The sequence below is a fragment of the Salvelinus sp. IW2-2015 genome, linkage group LG20, assembly GCF_002910315.2.
Source record: "Salvelinus sp. IW2-2015 linkage group LG20, ASM291031v2, whole genome shotgun sequence".
Classification (NCBI taxonomy): Eukaryota; Metazoa; Chordata; class Actinopteri; order Salmoniformes; family Salmonidae; genus Salvelinus; species Salvelinus sp. IW2-2015.
The window spans coordinates 59579679-59585083 of NC_036860.1; the positions used below are offsets into that span (position 1 = coordinate 59579679).

Consider the following 5405-nt stretch of genomic DNA (forward strand, 5'->3'; position numbering starts at 1 on the left):
CAAACATTTCTTACATGCCGTGTTGCTTTATTCAAGTGTTTCCCACAGACAGGCTAGTGCTAGCCATGGTGATGCAGCCCAGCCTCCCAGTGATGCAGTGTTTCCCCAGGACAGGCTAGTGCTAGCCATGGTGATGCAGCGTTTCCCCAGGACAGGCTAGTGCTAGCCATGGTGATGCAGCCAGCCTCCAGTGATGCAGTGTTTCCCCAGGACAGGCTAGTGCAGCCATGGTGATGCAGTGTTTCCCAGGACAGGCTAGTGCTAGCCATGGTGATGCAGTGTTTCCCCAGGACAGGCTAGTGCTAGCCATGGTGATGCAGTGTTTCCCCAGGACAGGCTAGTGCTAGCCATGGTGATGCAGTGTTTCCCCAGGACAGGCTAGTGCTAGCCATGGTGATGCAGTGTTTCCCCAGGACAGGCTAGTGCTAGCCATGGTGATGCAGTGTTCCCCAGGACAGGCTAGTGCTAGCCATGTGATGCAGTTTCCCCAGGACAGGCTAGTGCAGCCATGGTGAGCAGTGTTCCCCAGGACAGATCTCTCTCCTGGGAAACTGTTAATCGCAAAACAATGTCCATTACAGACTAGAACACTTTACAGTGCAAGAAGATACCGGTAGCTTCCAGCTTTGTAGGCTAGTTTTCCTTGCTAACTTACAGCTGAAGCTAACGTCAATTCACTACCTTAGTACCTTGTTTGTGTTAACATGCCTTGAACAAAATCGGACATTTAAAATGTAATGATATTGAACTCGAAGATGTGTCTGGATCAGGTGCCATGGTATCGTTTTTTTGCCACAGTATCGTTTTGGTACAGTATTGTTTTGCCACTGTATTGAGTATTGTGATACTTAACCTGGTATCTGTATCGAAGTTTAAATTCTGGCATCGTGACAACACTGTTCACAGGTCTGAAAGTAGCGCCAGCGAGCCACAAGTGGTCCCTGAAAATTGCATACTACGTCACATATGTATAGATATGTGCACAACGTCAGTGCTCTTGCTAGCTGTCACTCAAATTGCGAGGGGCTGAAGCTCATTGGCTAGAACTTGAAATCCTAGGGGGCTGACCCACATGGGGGACAATGTAGGGATAATGGCGCAGTGTAGTTCCCAGAAAAAGTTACTTTCAAACTAGGGATTTCGTGGCTAATTGAGTTAAGACAGTAATTCTGCYCCTAGATTCTGAATGTATGAACAACACGTTGACACATCAGCCCAAAGCCGGAGGGGTAATGAAAATACTTAGTAGGCACCAAAGTTTCGCAGCATGTGTTTAAATAAGCAATATTATACTATATGATTGTAAACTTGACTTGACCTTAGGTTCACCGGGAGGTGCCGGGYGCTGAGCGCTACCAGGAAGCCATGTCCCTCAACCAGGGCCCCGCCCCCTCCACTGGAAAGACCAACCGCTTCAGCTCCCGCAGGGGCAAAGGTCAGTGTCTGTCTTGCCTGTCTGAGAGTGTTTATATTATTTGTCTGTGGAAGGAAGGCAGATGGAGAGTGATGCAATTGTTGACTTTAGTGTGTGTGAGTGTACACAGTATAGTGACAGTGTAGCAGGAAAGAGAGACAGCAGAGAACCAGTGGTTGGCCTGGGATGTTGAATGTTCAGTCTCACTCCTTAATGTCTGATGTCTGTCTGTGATGGAAATGATTTGTTTCTCTATTTGTGAACAGACATTTTGTTTTTGATGGTTTGTCTTTGTGCTGGCGTGCATGTTGGTGTGTGTTTTTGCTGCGATAGTTTCTAATCTAATCCTACATTTGATCTATGCTGGTGCTTTGGTGGGAGGAGGTGTCTTGGTGGCTGGGTCACTGCTGCTGTTCTCGCTTGACTCAAATCATCCTCTCTCCTATCATTTATTCCTCCCTCATTCTGCTGTCCTTCTGTCTGCTGTGGGTGGACAATGAACTGGTGTTTCTAAACGGTAAGCTCTGACTCTTCTGACCTCTGCTTGGTCTTGCCTGGGTTAGAGCATTAATTAGGACTGGCCTAATGATGTCAGTCTCCTATACACTCTCATGCATGGCCATTGTCATGGCTCTCATGGGCCGTCTCCTAGAGGGAGTGTTGTGTAGAGAGGCAGTGTGCAGCATGTCGGTGCTGTAAGAGAGGCACAGCGTCGTAAGAGACGGCATTGTGCAGCATGTGTGTTAAGAGAGGCAGTGTGTGTGAGTCCTGTTAGCATGTCGTGCTCCTCCCATAGCGGCTTTTTCAGTTGCTCATCAGGGAACAGGGTGTGGTTCTAGAGCACCATAGGGGCAGGGGCTTCTAGAGCACCATCGGGCAGGGGGTTCTGAGCACATAGCGGCGCAGGGGAGTTCTTGGAGCACGCATGAGCGGGCAGGGGTTCTGGAGCACCATTAGCGGGCAGGGTTCTAGAGCAACATAGCGGGCAGAAGTACCCCCAGGGTTTTAGAGCACCGCATGACGCGCAAGGGTTCTAGAGCACCATAGACGGGCAGGGGGTTCTCTAGAGCACCATAGCCGGGCAGGGGGTTCTGGAGCACCGCAGTGTGGGCGGGGGGTTTTCTGGAGCCCGTAAGTGTGGGCGGGGGGTTCTAGAGCACCGCTGGGCAGGGGTCAGAGACCGCATGCGGCAGGGGGTTCTAGAGCACCGCAGTGTGGGAGGGTTTGACGCTGTTCTGTGGGCGTTGTTTTCGCTGAGTGTTTCATGATGTTCTGTTGCAGGGAGAAATGAGGACGGAGCGATATGATGACATTCCAAAGAGGACTACACCTGCCAAAGGTAACACAGTATATAATTGCATCATGATAGACTGGAATATGTTTCTCCTGTCCCACTCCTCTGTTTACTGATCTGAAAGAAGTGACCAGGTGAAGCCTAAGCCAGCCTAATGAGCTTCCATTCAGATTGTTTTCACCTGTGAAGTTTCCCACCAATCATGTCTGCTTTCAAGACAACTGGGAATAGGTCAAATCATGTCATGTCATCTTCAGGTCTGAAAATTCCGAGCTCATGAGGAGGCCCGAGTTTCTAACTTGGAATTCCAAGTTGGATGACCGTTCAAAGTGACCCCCCCCCGCCCCCCCGAGCTCCCAGTTCTCTTGAACTCCCTGAAGTCTGAGATTTCTGAATGCAGCAACAGTCAGGTGTAAAGTGAGAAACAAGGAGACGTGTCTACATGTTTCTCAACACCTCTCCTCTCGTGTCCGTTCCAGGTTATGAAGTTTGTTGTTCCAGCCGGAGGTGTGCGTGTCTACACCTCTTCTTGTCTGCACGGAGAGTAAGAACCCCCACCGTCGCTGGAAGCCCTGCCTGCGAGCCGTGCAGAACCTGTGTGCCGTCGCTGGACCGTGAGTCAACCACGACCCCACACACCTGAGAACACCCAGGGCCTGTAGTTTAAACACAACCACCACCAGGCCCAAACACCACACCAGCACCTTGAGACACCAGGCCGCTGTTAGTTTAACACCAACCACCAGCAGGCCCAACCACCAACCACACACCCTTGAGAACACCCAGGCCTGTTTAGTTTAACACACACACTCACCAGGGCCGTTAGTTTAACACAACCACCACCAGAGCCCTTTAGATTAACACAACCACCACCAGGCGGACGCACACCACGCACACACCACGTGACGACACCACGGCGTGTTAGTTTAACACACCCACCACCCGTGACACACACCCCACACACTTGAGACACCACGCCTGTTAGTTTAACACAACCACCACCAGGACCAAACCCACCCACACACTTGAGACGACCCAACACCTGTTAGTTTAACACATACCACCACCAGGCCACACACCACCACACACCTTGACGACATCCACAGGCCTGTTAGTCCTTAACAAGCAACAACACCAGAAGCGCACACACCACACCCCTTGAGGACCCCCAAGGCCTTTTTAGTTTAACACCACCAACCACCCAAGGACCAACACACCACACACCTTGAGACACACAGCCTGTTAGGTGTTTAACACAACCACCACCAAGGCCCAACCAACCACACACCACCTTTGCAGAACACCAGGCCTGTTAGTTTAAACACACAACCACCACCAAGGCCCCAACCCACCACACACCTTGAGACACCAATGTGCCGTTTAACACAACCCCACCAGGTCCACACACTCCCGTTCAGCTCCTTTACTTGACTCTAACAGAAGCCCTTTTATCACTGGACGTAAGTCAACCACCAAAGTGCTAGGTCACAAACTCCACCTCCAACCAAGCACCACCTTTCTAGACTCTTTATTAAACCAAGTTCTAGTACGTCAAAACATGTCTGTCCATTTCCCGAACACAGATCACACTAGAATAATCATTGATCTGTATGTATTCCTCTGTGGTTCAGTAAGTGATGGGCGGTAATACCTGCGTGCTGTTGTTTGCCGTCAGGAGAGAAGGTCCTTCCATGATGACAGAGCTGTTGGCCATCTGGGAAGCGACGGTGGTCAGCGGCCATGTCTGGAAGCTTCTGAGGGAACCTGCGCTATCACGCCTGCGCAACAGAGACCTGCTCGGTTAGTACTGTTTCTCGTGGAACAGTTTTTTTTGCTCTCCCTATTTCTCTCGCTCCCCTCTTTCTTTCTCCCTCTCTCCGCCTCCTTCTGAGCCGACAGCCTTGTGTTATTAAACGTACCAGCTATCTTAGCACTGATGCATACAATCTCTCAACTCGATTGTCTCTGGACTACGACGTAAAGCCAACACATGACTAGGTTCCACAACTACCTGGTATCCACACCTGCCTCGGTGCCGGCCCCACGCGTCCAGATGAGCCAGCTGTGAGTGGCTCTGTCGGAGAGACCGGTGGTGTCTGTACATGAGCACCCCATTCATGAGGGTACGTGCGCGCTCCAGCCCTGGACGCTGCAAGATATCCTCATGAGGCCTCGCAGTGGCCATCGAGAGACTGCGTGCCTCATCAATAAGGACGCGGTAAGCTGGTGTGGACGATGTGACCAAAAGATTGCATGTGGTCTCTATCCATCGGTTAGGATGATGGTAGAACAGGAGTGGTCAAACTCAATCTCTGGTGGCGCTGAGGGTCTGCAGGGTTTCTCCTTTGATCAATTAGACACCTAAATTGAAAGGAAAAACCAAAATAGGAGCCACTCCCTCCAGAGATTGTAGTTTGCACTCCCCTGGGTGGACTGGGGGGGGGTCGGTAGTTGAATCACCTCTTTTCTGTTGATGCCGTTTCCTCTTTCTGAGTCCTCTAGTTCTCTCTGCTGATAGGAACCGCTCAGACGCGAGAGGATGCTGCGTGCAGGCCTGATAACTACAGGTTAGTTTGGGCTATAAGGAGTCTGAGGAAGACGCCCTGGGAGAAGGATGGCTGCAAGAAGACAGACTTCATGGTGAACCTCAACCCGCCTAACAGCACCCCAGACCCGGGTCAAACGGAGGATATGAAG

The 5405-nt window shown here is 51.0% G+C and overlaps 1 pseudogene; it reads left to right on the top strand.

Annotated features, from left to right (window-relative positions):
• The window catches only part of LOC111980030 (catenin delta-1-like), a 49382-nt pseudogene extending 43977 nt beyond the window's left edge, over positions 1-5405 (top strand).